The sequence below is a fragment of the Schistocerca cancellata genome, chromosome 6 (assembly GCF_023864275.1).
Source record: "Schistocerca cancellata isolate TAMUIC-IGC-003103 chromosome 6, iqSchCanc2.1, whole genome shotgun sequence".
NCBI classification, from domain to species: domain Eukaryota; kingdom Metazoa; phylum Arthropoda; class Insecta; order Orthoptera; family Acrididae; genus Schistocerca; species Schistocerca cancellata.
Genome location: NC_064631.1, coordinates 176,908,813 through 176,922,921, shown reverse-complemented (window position 1 = coordinate 176,922,921; position 14,109 = coordinate 176,908,813).

Here is a 14,109-nt window from a genome sequence, read left to right as displayed (position 1 = left end):
TTTTAAGCAGTTGTTGTTCTGTATTTACGTGGATTTAAAAAATATTTTTTTGATGTTTTTATGCGTTTCGGTGACGATAGTCCCGCGGAGGAAATGTCATTATCCAATTCTTCTTCTTCTTCTGGCAAGGAGCCTAAATCGATTATCTCTTCAACGACGTCAATCTCATCTTCGATTTGAGTCGAATCTAGGAAGATATCTTCTTCTGTTAGAGAGTTAAAGCAAGAAAGCCCCTTGGAATCGCTGCATATAGCTGAGCACTTTATAGATGCTTTATAGACATAGGAACAAACTTTTTCGCGTCCCATCCTGCACTTGCGGGATGTTATGTAGAGTCTTTCCTGAAGAGCTAGTGGTTGCGTAGTTGCAATAGGGATCAGACCGTTTTTTGTGGTCTTCTGTTCCCACTTCAGTGGGTCCAGCTGATTGTTTCTTCAGATCTGAAACTTGAAGTAGACTCTGATGGAATGCTGGCGAGCTGCGGCCTCGGTGCGAGGCAGACATGCCAAAGTGAAGTCATTATTTTTCGATAAAGCTCTCTGGGAGAGTTATAGACGAGTGAATTTCATTCAAAGGTTTGTAGCTGCCACACGTGCACATCTAGACAATGAACTTTACCCTTGCCTCAGCGACCTTGTCAGGAGTGGCGTTTGGACCCATGTACACTGAGGCGATGTGTTGGAGGTTCGCGTTCTTTTAAAATGTGTTCATAAATCTGATTTTACCCTATCGAAAAAATGTAGAGGTAGCTTCTTAGCCACTGGAGACGTGAAGAAATAACACATGTTCTTTGGATTCTTCAGAGAGCTTAGGACTGCCGGGGGTGTAAATGAATGTGTCTTGGTCACCTTTTCCACGTTTCATAAAGAAGATATTAGTGATGGGTTCTACCTGCTCATTACTATCAGCTATGTAGTCAGTCAGGAGGGCCTGCAAATCAATATTTTCCCCAATAATGAAGACATTCTCTCCTGTCTCGACTTTTCTGCAGATGTTCCCATGATCACGGGGTTTGCATCCTCAATAGCCACTTCATAATTTTTCTGCCAGCATTGAGGATAAGGCATGTCTTATTAAGTTCGTTTAGTAAGAAATGTTCTTTTGGCATAGTTGGTGACATTGTCTCATCAAATAAAAGAGAAACGGGTGACATAGCGCGTCTTCTTCGGGTACTTTCAGAAGATTTTATGCTCTTCTCAGCTCCCTCCTTAGGGTATCCATCAAACACTATGGTTCAGTTGGACCCAATTTGTTTTTTGACGTAGTTCACGTACTTTTGTAGGATGGAGAAGAACTCTTCATCAGTATTCCACACAACTCGATGTAAGATAAACCCGCCGTCAGGGACGGCGTTCCTTGTGGTTTTAACATTGAATGGATTGAACATTTTAATGAGAACTGATTTTCTTGTCTTGTGCTTTATTCCACCGTCATCAAAAAGAGTTAATGGACATGGAGCTGACTCAAAGGCGAAGTACGACTCGAGCTGTTGCCGTGACTTCATATGGAAAGAGATTCGACGAACATCTGTATCAGGACTGATTTTCCACGCTTTTATATACTACTTGTGTGGTTACCATAAAAACAAGAAATTGACACAAAACACTATAAATTACCTACTTCTATAATTAAGTTAATAAAAAGAGTTAACCGCATAGGTAAGTGGGCAAGTAACTAAATTTACATTAAATCTGATTACAGGGACGAATGTGGACGATTTGGTCTTCAAAAGCATTGATTTCACAAAAACGTCATAGCATGAATCTAACGCTATGAATACTTTCACGTTTTTACTTGTATCTTTGTAAAGAAGTGAGTGAATTTAGAAATTTAGGAGCTCTTTATACGCAAAATTTGACGCTCTATAAGTTTCATGACTGGTACTTTTCATTTGAAGCAGCCGTTTTTTAGTTACAGGCGTTGGAATTCACGTTTCCGCCAAGATGGTAAAAATTGTCAGGTTTTGACGATCGATTGCATATTTTTTTCAGTTTATTTGCTTTCGGGGCGAGCCCATTCAGATATCTTAATAGTAATGTCAATTATGACGATGCGAAAGTAAGGATAAAACAACGCCCAGTCCCCGAGCGGAAAAAAATCTCCAACCCAGCCCTTAGCAATCCGCCGCGCTGATGGCGTAGCCACCAATGCGGGCGGTCGACTGTGGTTAAAGAGCAGAACCGATTCTAACCTTTAAGTAGGTCATCCTACGCAAAATTTTATGCTCTTTTATTGTGGTGCCTAGACAAGTTTCGGTGGGATGTATCGTTTACGAGTTATAAGAGGGAAAGTGGAAAAATATCGAAAAACTTTCGTGGTTTTTCGGCCGTCAGAAGTATAGCATTAGCCAGAAACCGTCGCTAACTTATTTAACTCTTATTGAGATGCCTAACGCCGATTAAAATTATTTCCAGGTTGCGCACATTTATTGACCAGCGCAGCGTTTTTTGACCTAATGTCCCTGGATTGAGGGAAGTGCTTGACAGCAATCCGGTGACCAACCTTCCACCACGCTTATTACTTCCAGCGCCGCCCCTCCAACCTGTCATAACCCCCCAATACAGCTCTACTGTACCCAGACGTGCTACGCACAGCTGTTATTTGTTTTTAACCGACTTCATTTACCAGTAAGCAGTCATTTTATACTTTAAAACTACTTTTAATAATCTGTTTTTTTTTTCATCCCTGCAACGCAGAAAGTATTTGTGCTAGGGAAAAATTGAATAGGACCGTGCTTGTAGGAAATTTACTCTAGTTTAATTTTATACTGTGAAATATTTTCCCTAGTAGCCGCATTTTTCGTTTTATTCCTAAAAAACGTAAAACATTCACCTTTTAAGGTCCCCCGCCCGCCAACCCCTATGCTCACAGGTGACGGGTGAGAATTTTTAGTACGTTGTTCCTGACACTCCCTCCTGCCACTGTAAAAAAAAAATGCGACTGCATGATTTTCTTCCCCTACTCGACGTTTTTTGGTCTTCGCAGACTGAGCTTGACGAGCCGAAAAAAAGGAGAAAGGCGAAGAGCAGTATGCTCTGTAGGCTTCGGTTTTATTCCCACCTTGGCAAGTTTGGTGAGTTTTAAATGCGCTGTTGCTGTGTGTCACTATGGATTCCTGAAAAGAGAGAATAAAAAATGATACATAGCGGTATACATACACGAAGAACCATCCAATTTATAACAGCCCTGATAGTAATCAAGCCAAGCTATCTAAATGAGCATAGCTGTAAGCCCAAAGGAGAGTGTTTTACTGCATGTGCTGCAGTAGAAGATATTGCGTTTTTATAAGCAGGTCAGTGTCCTTCCTTTCAAAAGCGCTTTACACTTCTTAAAAAATGGAGTACGGAGATATAGCTGCTAGCACTGAAACTGCGCCAAATAACAAAGAACCGCAGTATAAGTCTACTGAAGGTCGTACCTTTGTCTGCGGGCGGTATTTACACCAGAGAAATGCAATTTTGTAAACACTTACTTAATGACAAAAATAACCTCTTTAACGACCAGCTGCACCTCCGGAACAAAAACTTTTTTGAAGGTTTTCAACCGTCACTCTGTAACCTCCCCCTCACTTATCGACCTTAATGACAGTGAAAAATTAAACCGCGTGTACCTAATGGAAATTTGGGAAAAGCAATCGTCACCGAAGTTAATTTGTCGGTAAAGAGGGAGGAAAGGGTTACATCTAAATGAAAGGAAAAATGCTAATGAAACTGGTGGAAATTAATTTTGAAATGGGGTAAAGTTAATAAAGAAAGTAAATGTGCGGCCGTTACGTTAACAATTAACTAGCGGTAATTAGATATTTGAGATTTGGGGGAAATTACGGTCGCCAGTCCTAAGGATAATTACTATAGTAACTGAAAAAGAAAGCTTATTACACATATAATTAGCACTAGAAGGTTGACACGTGTAGTGTGAAATTGAAATTTTGTCAGAAGTAATAAATTTCGCTACACTCTGACTTAATTTAGCAAAAGAATTAATAAAACCGGAAAATCGAAAGTTAATTTAGTGACTGAAGTTAATAGTGAGCTTTCTTTCTGAAGCACATCGAAATTCAGTAAAATACGGTTAGTCTTGGACTACCTCAACAATCATTTCAAAAGCTACTTGAATCTACGCAATTTAGAAATAAGAGATTTAACTTTGAACTTGAATTAAATGATTCTGAACAATTAACAATAGTAAAATTTAGTACGTACCAAGCTGAGCTGCAGTCACAGGTAAGCTAAAATACGGTAACAAAACTCGCACTCTTAATTTGTGCTTGTGTAATCTAAATATTGTAGCCAGCTATGAATACCTTAACTGAATTTTGAAATTAAAGCAATGAAATCGAATGATGCTGGCGTTTGAATTTCAACGACACTCGGGTTCATTCCGGAAAAGGAAGGGACCCTGCTCGGTAATGCAATTGGGACAATGAGCAACAAAGGCTCATGTTACGTTGCTGTAATTTTGTGATGCAACCATTTTAAAAGTTTGAAAAGCTGAGGTCTGCCATACAGTTCTAAAACTTTACGTGCTTCCAGTCTTCCTTGTTGGTTGATTGAAGGTTTGAAGCCGTCGATCGAGGAGGTGGCGACAGTCACTCATTGTCGGTCGTCGCTGTTGCAGAAGCTGGATGTTGGCGCGCCTTCTTCTCGACACGGTCACCAGACGAAACGGGCTCTTGATGTGCGCCAGCTAATGCTTCCCGTCCGCGACACCATGTCAGAAACTATCATCGCAAGTCGAGCGCAATTACATGCTGCCAAACGCCGAAAGCGCGACAACTCGCGGGAGCTTCACACAACACACCTGCTCCACCGCACTACTCCCGCCAGACCCTCTCTGCTCTGCCCGGGCTCCACGCGACAGAGTTAACACTACCAAAGATCCTAAACACTCCGGTTCTCCACACGACCTATCGATGTATTCGTTCGATAGCATAGTTTTCCCTAGGCAAGACCCAGCGTAAAAATACAAATAATATTTACAAAACAACCAATTATACACCGACATAAATGCATATATATATATATATATATATATATATATATATATATATATATATATATACAAATAGTAAAACAATTACAGTATATAAAGACACAGAAATGTCGTATCTTGAGGTAACAAAACAAGGAAAAAGAATTATAGTACAATAGATGGAAATAGGAGGATATGCATTTCCGGCGTTACAACTCCATCCGCCATAATTTTAGGGAGTAATCATTATACCCTTGCCAACATGTTTTTAGCACTCCCTTTTGCTGAACAGCTGGGATTATCTGATATTTCAGACCCGTAGTTATCCTCATGCGGTCAAGTTCGATGATTAACGCGAATATGCTAGGTTGGCTTAAAACAGTAAACGCATTGCTTCCTTCACTTTTGACGTCCAACAAATTATTACAAATGTTAAGACAATCGATATATCTTTGATCCTTACAGAATAACGTATACGTCAATTTCGTTAGCCGCACCTGTTGGTACCAGTGTCAACAAGTAAGCAAGACACTATAGCGTATGCGCTCTCGAGGCTATAGCCAGTACCAGTACAACATCCGTTGCTGCCGTACTGCGGTCGCCAAGTGGGGCCGAGGCTGTTTCCCAGATGAGTTATTGCAATATGACGATGTATTACTCTATTACAGTTTTTAGTTTTTGGCGTTGTCCATTATGGACAAATCGTAGTTCCTTTTATTCTGAAGAAGGGTGGGTTATCCCAACTGAAACCTAGGTAAATCTAGGTAAACATTGCAACTGACGCTGTTGTTAATTTAAAATTAATATTTATACAGTTGCTGACAGGGCCGCGAAATGTTGACAATGTCACACCAGAGTCGTCGATGTGATGCTAATATATACTGACGGGAAAAGAGATTGCCACACAAAAAATAATTAATGTAGAGTATTGAAATTTCGGGAATACGTTTGTCTAAGTAACATATTTAAGTGATTAACATTGCAAGATCACAGGTTAATGTAAGAGCGAGATAAGCAATTACAAATGTGAAGTGCTGGTATATTAACAACCGCTGTAACCGCCAGAATGTTAAATGCATGTATGCGAACGTATGTACAAGTATTGGGACAAGGCCGGTGCCATTCCAATCCCGGTACCATTCCAAAGTACCGTTATCCATGATGGCGGCCATGACGTCAGAGACACACCCCCCCGCCTACATACACGCGCGAAGCATGAAAAGTTTTCATAACACCGCCACCATTCCAAAGCACTGTTATTCGACAGCAACAAGGTCGCACACAGTGTATCCACCACGTGATGCGTGTCTAGTCCCTATTGCCGTAGCGAGGTGCGAGAGAGAGATAGCGCCATCTCTCTCTATGTCACAACCCCGCGCTTACATACACGCGCTAGGCAGGACGTATACAAATCAGTGCACGGTCCACCTCACTCTCACACTGCTCCTATACTTCGTTCGTCCAGTACTTGTCACGTCTTCGTAATTAAACGTGCAAAAATGAAGCGTTCAAGTGTAACTGCACTCACTAAGGATACGATATTACTTATTGCCTAAGCCACTTCCTCTTACGTCATCACGTACAATAAATTACAATTATTTTACAGAAATACATTTCTTAAACAAAATTTTCAAAACAAAATTATAAAAACAAACATGATGGTCTGTTCCTGTGGATAAAATAAACGTTTATTTGTCCCAATACTTGTACATTGTGTAGTACTGGTGACGGATGTTAGTTTGTGGGATGGAGTCTCATGCCTGTTGCACTTGATCGGTCAGTACAGGGGCAATTAATGCATGTTGTGGATGATACTGGAGTTGTCGCTCGATGCTATCCCGTATGTCGCTTGGAGACAGATCTGGTGGTCGAGTAAGCCGAGACAGCGTGTCTGCAGTATGTAGAGCACGTTGCGTTACAACAACAGTATGTGGGCGAGCGTTATCCTGTAGGAATACATCCCCTGGATGGCAACACAACAGGTTGAATCAGCAGCTTGATGTACAATTTTGCAGTCAGGGTGTGTGGGATAACCACGAGAGTGCCCATGCTATTATGCGAAATCGCAATTCAGACCATAACTCCAGAAGTACATCTAGTATGTCTGGCACGCAGCCATATTGGTTGCAAGTCCTCAACTGGTCTCCTCCTAATAAACACACGGCCTTCACTGGCACCGAGGCAGAACCACCTTTCATCAGAAAATACAACAGACCACCACCCTTCCCTCCGGTGAGCACATGCTTTACACCACTGAAGTTGCAAATGGCAGTGTTTTGAAGTCACTGGAATGTGCGCTACAGGCCGTCTAGGTCGAAGCTGTCGTCGAATTAATCGACTTATCACAGTTCGTCGTGTCACTGTTGTGCCAACTGCTGCTCAGGTTGCTGCTGCAGATGCTGTACGATGCGCCATATTCATACGCCGAACACGATGGTCTTCCCTATTGGTAGTGCTACGTGGCCATCCGGAGCCCGGTCTTCTTGCGACCCTACGTTCTCGGGACCATCGCTTCCAGCAGTCATGTACAGTGGCTACATTCCTGCCAAGTCTTTTTGCAACATCGCAAAAGGAGCATCGAGCTTCTCGTAGCCATATTAATCTCATTCAAACTTGAAACGTCCCCTTTGAACAATTATACATGACTGTCCTTAAACTGACACACAATATTTTTAGCGCAACGCAATCTGACCTTCAATAATCCCTACAAAACAATGGCCCTGACTAACATTAATCTATGCCTTTCACAAATCACTTACCTCACCAAAAATTTCCGTTACTCGAACTACAGCAATACAGCGAGCGCCACTACTGCCAGCTAAATAACAGATTCAAACTACGGAAGGCACTAACTACTGATAGGGATAGTTAGCAAATGAAAGATATTAATAGAGAACAAACAATGTATTTACCTTAATATCATCAAAAGTCATAATATATATAGGAGTTCATAACATCCATTCTTACAAATTTCAAATCTCCGCCATTTCTCTCCCCACATCCACCACTGCTGGCGGCTCACCTCCAACTGCGCAACGGTACGCGCTGTTCACATCAAAGACCTTGTAAAAATAACTAGACTCACTCATGGCGCTGCAGTCGCGGGATAATTTGAACCTTCGGCTGGACGCCATTACAGTGGTTGTAGTCTGATGTGTTGTGTAGTATTGTTCTTTATGAAGACCCTGATTCAACGTTGTATATTTGTTGCGGCGTACACACAGTATTTGCTACTCGTAATTCTACTGTCTGTACATTCGAATCAAAAAAAGTACAATGGTGAAGAGTTGTGCAGCGATTAATTGTACAAATAAATTCGAGAAAGGAACGAATATTACATTTCACAGGTATGTGGATATTTTAAGTTGTTTTGTAACACGGTATTAGTATAATGTCTGTGCATCTATTTGCAGGTTTCCTTTCTCAAAACCACAGCTGTTACAAAAATGGTTACACGCTGTCAGGAGGCAAGATTTCCGACCGACAGAATACCATTTTATATGTTCTGATCATTTTGAAGAAAGTTGGCTGATCGGTAGTGTTTTCACGGTCTGGGTTAGGTTGAAACTTGACCAAATTTGGTCGTGAGTTGCCAAAGCACTATGCCGTATATAACGCACTTCTCGTCATAAAATCTAAAGCAAGGTAGAGTCAGAAAATATCTATTAATATAGTGGGCAAATCTTCGAGTATTTTGATGCATTTTGCGTACATCTATTGAAAATGAACTACGAAAAATGCTAGGGGTCCAGTACATAACTTTTAGCTACGGCAGATTCCATGTAGTACGTAAGATAAATTCATAAACAGTGACTAGTTGCTGTTTGTTCATAAATTAAAAACTATATTGTAGTAACGTAATTAAATGAGGCATTATGTTTGCGACCTAACTCAAGGGAATGCATTTTATAACCAAAAGCGACGTATAAACATTCTAACTCCGCGCGTCAGTTTACCACTCTAATGGCCGCCAGCCAGCTATTCAATTTATCCGCTCTTCATACTCGACCACTCGTGCGGTTGTGGGGGCCTGGTTCACATCCAGCTGCCGCCGCCCAACACTACAATGACAGACAACAATGCAAACTAGCCACAGACTGCACACAGCACAGCCAGTGATTTTCATATAGAGCGCTACGTAACGTTGCCAATAAGGAAACATAAACAGCCTACTTACATAACCTACTTACAAACTCAGTGAGATGTTGCTAATGGCGTCTTTTTCGCCTTAAATGAATTAATGACTAATAACTACTCACCAATCTCAAAAATCACTAACGCTTACAGCGCGTATTTAAAGCAAATCTGATTTGCATCCGCATAGTGGTGCTACTAGCGCCACTCTTATGCGACTGTCGTGAAACTGGAACAGACATCATGTGTCAGATGTAGAAACACGTTGAGCCGTGGCGGACTGGCGCCAGCACCGGGTACGCTCGTTATATCGTTGCGATCGATTTTGAAGGTTATATGTGATCTTTGGATATTGTGTGGCTTTCTTCTGGGTTCTAGGCGCTACAGTCTGGGACCGCGCGACCGCTACGGTCGCAGGTTCGAATCCTGCCTCGGGAATGGATGTGTGTGATGTCCTTAGGTTAGTTAGGTTTAAGTAGCTCTAAGTTCTAGGGGACTGATGACCTCAGAAGTTAAGTCCCATAGTGCTCAGAGCCATTTGAACCATTTTTCTTCTGGGTTGTCGGGCTTCAAGAGTCGGCCGTTAGCTTTTCGAAAGAAAAACATTGAGAGACTTGGGACGTCTCCGAAGAAAGGAGTGTCGACTTCGACCGGGTGTGCCCCATCGGTGTGATACGCCACGGAGTTGTATTGGTCGGCAAGTCTGTGTTTGGGGCAGCTCGGAGATCCAAGTTTCGTGGTTTCTATCAATGAAAAGGTCCCTGAAGGAATGTGATTAAGCTGTTTGAGCCGCTGAGTTGTGCCGTGTGCAAACATCAAGTAAGTTGGCCGTTAGTGTATGTGGCTGAGCGACGTGTTAAGAGGCGTTTCATTCGCTTGATGACTGTGGAACTTACACAGCCGTTAATCGAAAAGTATCTGGATAAGCCCCGTGTGAGCTGGTTAAATGTTAGCTTCGCAGTGAAGTCTTAGTTATAACTGTACTGGTTGTTCTGTAATTGATTATTAAGGGTATTAAGTGATTGAAAACTGCACCTAAGTGATATTACTATTATCGGTGAACTGTCCTTAATTGGTTTCAATTTAAAGGTCACTGATTGCTGTGGACGGAACATTTGTAGACTGATGCACGTATGTCTGGTGCAAGGAGTCTGCCCTGTATTTTTGTGTGTGTTTCAGAGATTTGCAATTGTCCTGTGTTTGTCAAAAGCTGCTAAGTGCCAACAACTTAGCTGGGAGTAAGGTGTAACCCGCAGCCTAGGTCCTGCTGTGTTTACGTAACCCTGCCACGGCTGGGTTGCTTTGGGCGAAGACCCCACACCAAAAGTTTAGTATATCTTTCCTTTCCGCCAAGGCGGGTAAAACGCGTTTTGTAATTTGATTGTGATTTTCTGATGTTTAAACAAATGTTGTTTTTTTTGAGGGGGGGGGGGGGGTACATAAAGATAGACCTACAACTAAGTAAACGTTAGCAAACAGAGCAGGTGTAAAGTAATTAAATTCTCTCAATCGATTGTCATGTAATTTTGGGCTAATTGCAGTGATCTGTCTCTGTAGTAATATACAGTCCACAGTGCTTGTTGAGTCGATGTCACATCTCTATTTAAGTTACAGTGTGTAGTCACGTAAAGTGTAATCTGGGTTTGTTTCATGGCAATCTTTCTTGCTTCTGTTACATTTCCATGTTCCAGTGAATTGTGGTTAACCACGTGAGTTTTACGTGTTGTTTGGGCCGTGTTGGGCCGTGTAGTAATCAAATGAAATTAAGTGGCTGGCCCACTCTGATAGGAACTGTACTGTCAGTTGTAAGCTTTTGTTAAGTGTGGCGAAGCCACGGCAATACCGTGTTTGCTAGTTGTTTCTTAACTGCTTTCATATGCATTATGGTTATACTTGTTGGGTTCCGATAACTCTCGTTTCGATAAGAACTTATACTAAGTAACTGCTGCATTGTACTGAAGATTGTGGGGAATTATCTGAAGGAACCTTATGTTAATAAATTAAATATGTGTAAATCAAAGTATGACTACCCGCCATGATTCGCCATCCTGTTTCCCATCCTGATAATAGTTGTGGTACGGATTGTGCAAGGTCGTATTAAAGGGGCCACGTACCACACGTCTACCAACTTTCGTTTATATAGCTCGACTCCTTCTTCGCGCTGCGATTTTTTTCCGTCTGTGTGGACCTAGCTGTTAACATTGGCCATAACATTGTACTTTCCTTTTACAGATTTCTCTTATTTCAGTTAAAAAATTATATCGGTTACATCTTCATCTCAATCCGTGTCAAACACGCTCTGTTTTCCAAAAGTAACAGGAATATTGTAATTTCGAGTGTTCTAATCCGATTCTAGCGATTCTCTCGTTGTTGTACCGGTAAACGTGTCTGAAAAGGGGGAACGAGGTGATTCGCGCCGACACTTTTGCATAAAATATTCTCGGACTTCTTGCGGCGTATATTTTGGTTGAAACCTGAAGCTTTTGGCGAAGACGATGATTGTTCTCACCAAAAGTTTGAGGTTTTATACGAAGTGAATCGGCAGAAGTCGGAGAATATTTTACACGCGTATGAAAAGTATGTGTACAGTGTTCGTCTCATCGGATATTTCGTCTATCGTCAGCTGTCGAGAAGATTACACATGTTTGGTGCGATCGGCGATTATTTATTTTATCTAAAAACTGATCAGAGATTTGTATTGCAATTTGCAATAATAAGGGAGTAAAGTGCAGAAAAGTTTTAGAAATGTTCAATACCGTTTTTGTTAAATCTGCTGTGAGCAAAACAAATGGATACGAATGGTACAAGCGGTTCGAAGAAGCATGTGACGACATTGAAAATTACGAGTACCTTGGATGCCCCAGCATATCACAACGGATCAAATCGTAGAGAAAAAACTAAAAACAAACGATTACGAATGATCGCAGGATAGCAGTTGACGATGCTCGCGTATGAACTGACTTCTGCTATGAAATTTTTGTGAGTGTTTTGGGTATGAAACGTGTTACGGGAAAAATCTGCTCCGTAATAGTTGAATTTCGAACAAATATGGCGGCAAGTTGTTAGATAAAAACAACAACGAAGCTGAAACATGGTTTTATGACTTGGAAACTAAAGCCCAACCGTCGAGTGGAAACATTTTGAACCGTCAAAACCGACAAGTGTGGTCAAATGTGAAGATCATGGTCACTGTGGTCTTCGATTATAACGGCATTGAACACCGTGATTATTTGTCACACTGTCGGTCTATCATTAAGGAGATCTGTAGCGGAACAATTCGTAGCTTCTGCACCACAATAATGTACATACTTACAATTGGGTGCTCTATCTGGCCAAAAACAATAGTGCAAAATGCCACAACTTCCATATGCGTTAGACCTCGCCCCATATAACTCTTTTCTGATCACAAAAATAAGTAAAACCTGAAAGGATCGTGATTTTAGAAACGCAGATGAGATTAAAAACGCATTGCTGATAGAAGTGAAAGCTGTACTTAAGATCGAGTTTCCAGAAGTGTTTCACGGACCGGAATGAGTAATGCCGTAAGTGTATAATATCTAATGAGATAACATTGATATAACTTTGATGTAGCCGAATAAGTAAAACTGTAATATTTTGCAAGCTGTTGTCATGTTTGTCTTTATAATGATTAAACAGTTCGTTCAAATTCTGAACACGTTTCGATCCATTGTAATTTCAGAGCAACCCGTCAGTATTATGTAGTGTGTACTGTTTTCTGTGCCCAGCGCAGAGATATCTGTGCCTAGAAAACATTGAAAAAATGGCTCTGAGCACTATGGGACTTAACAGCTATGGTCATCAGTCCCCTAGAACTTAGAACTACTTAAACCTAACTAACCTAAGGACAGCACACACCACCCAGTCATCACGAGGCAGAAAAAAATCCCTGACCCCGCCGGGAATCGAACCCGGGAGCCCAGGGGTGGGCAACGAGAACGCTACCGCACGACCACGAGCTGCGGACAGAAAACATTGAAGGAAGGTCTATTAATCCCCGTGTCCGAACTCCGCAACCTGCCCGGCAAGTAGAAGAGCCGATTGCTTTTACGTGGAATTCTGATGAAGAGAACTGGAGGTACTCGAACAAGAGCTATAAAGCCAAAAATTTTAGCGACTGGAAGTGATCATAATTTATTTGGCTTTCTGTCGCACGCAATAAGAAAAATTTTACTTACGACCAGATCTACAGAAACTACAAATTGTGTATAAGATGCATTGTCATACTGACTATAAACAGCTGGAGTTACGTACATATACAGGTGACATAAGCTGTACATAACTTCCGGTCCCGTTCCTAGCGCTACATGGGCGTTTCCTTTGTATGCGACTTCAAAACATGAAAAGAATTTTCTTTATAATTATAATTATGTATATCATTGTTAATATTGCCAAATGTTAAACATATGAGTATTAAAAAATCTGTGACTATATTATGTGAGATATCCCTTAAAAGGGCAGAGTACGCATCTTAAAATACGAGTAATTTACGTAATAACAAACAGACAATATTAAATCGGAAACACATCCTAGTATTCTGTAAAATTATATTTATTTTGTCACGGACCGGCTTTCCTATTTAATGTTATGAACATGTTCTGCCAAGCACCGACGGAAGATTCATTTAAATAAAATTTTAAGGTGACAATGATAACACGATTTTTATATTAGGACAGTGTGTGCATCACAAAAGAAGAACAAGCAGTGCTTAAACTTTATATCGTAGATCATTATGTTGACCATTGGCGGCGCTCTCCTTCCGTCAGCGGTATGTTTTGCGTTTAATGGCTTCGGCCGACACGGCGCCGACGGGGTACCACACTACCTCACCCCCTACGGGCATATGGTGGACGAAGACCCTTGGGGAGCAGGGAGGCAGTGATGTAGTGAGCTGGTGGTTTCCAGGAATACTGGGCGCAAATTTTGCAGAGCTCCCTGGGGATGCAAATTGCGGAGGGCGCAGTTTGCATATATCCGCCGTACACA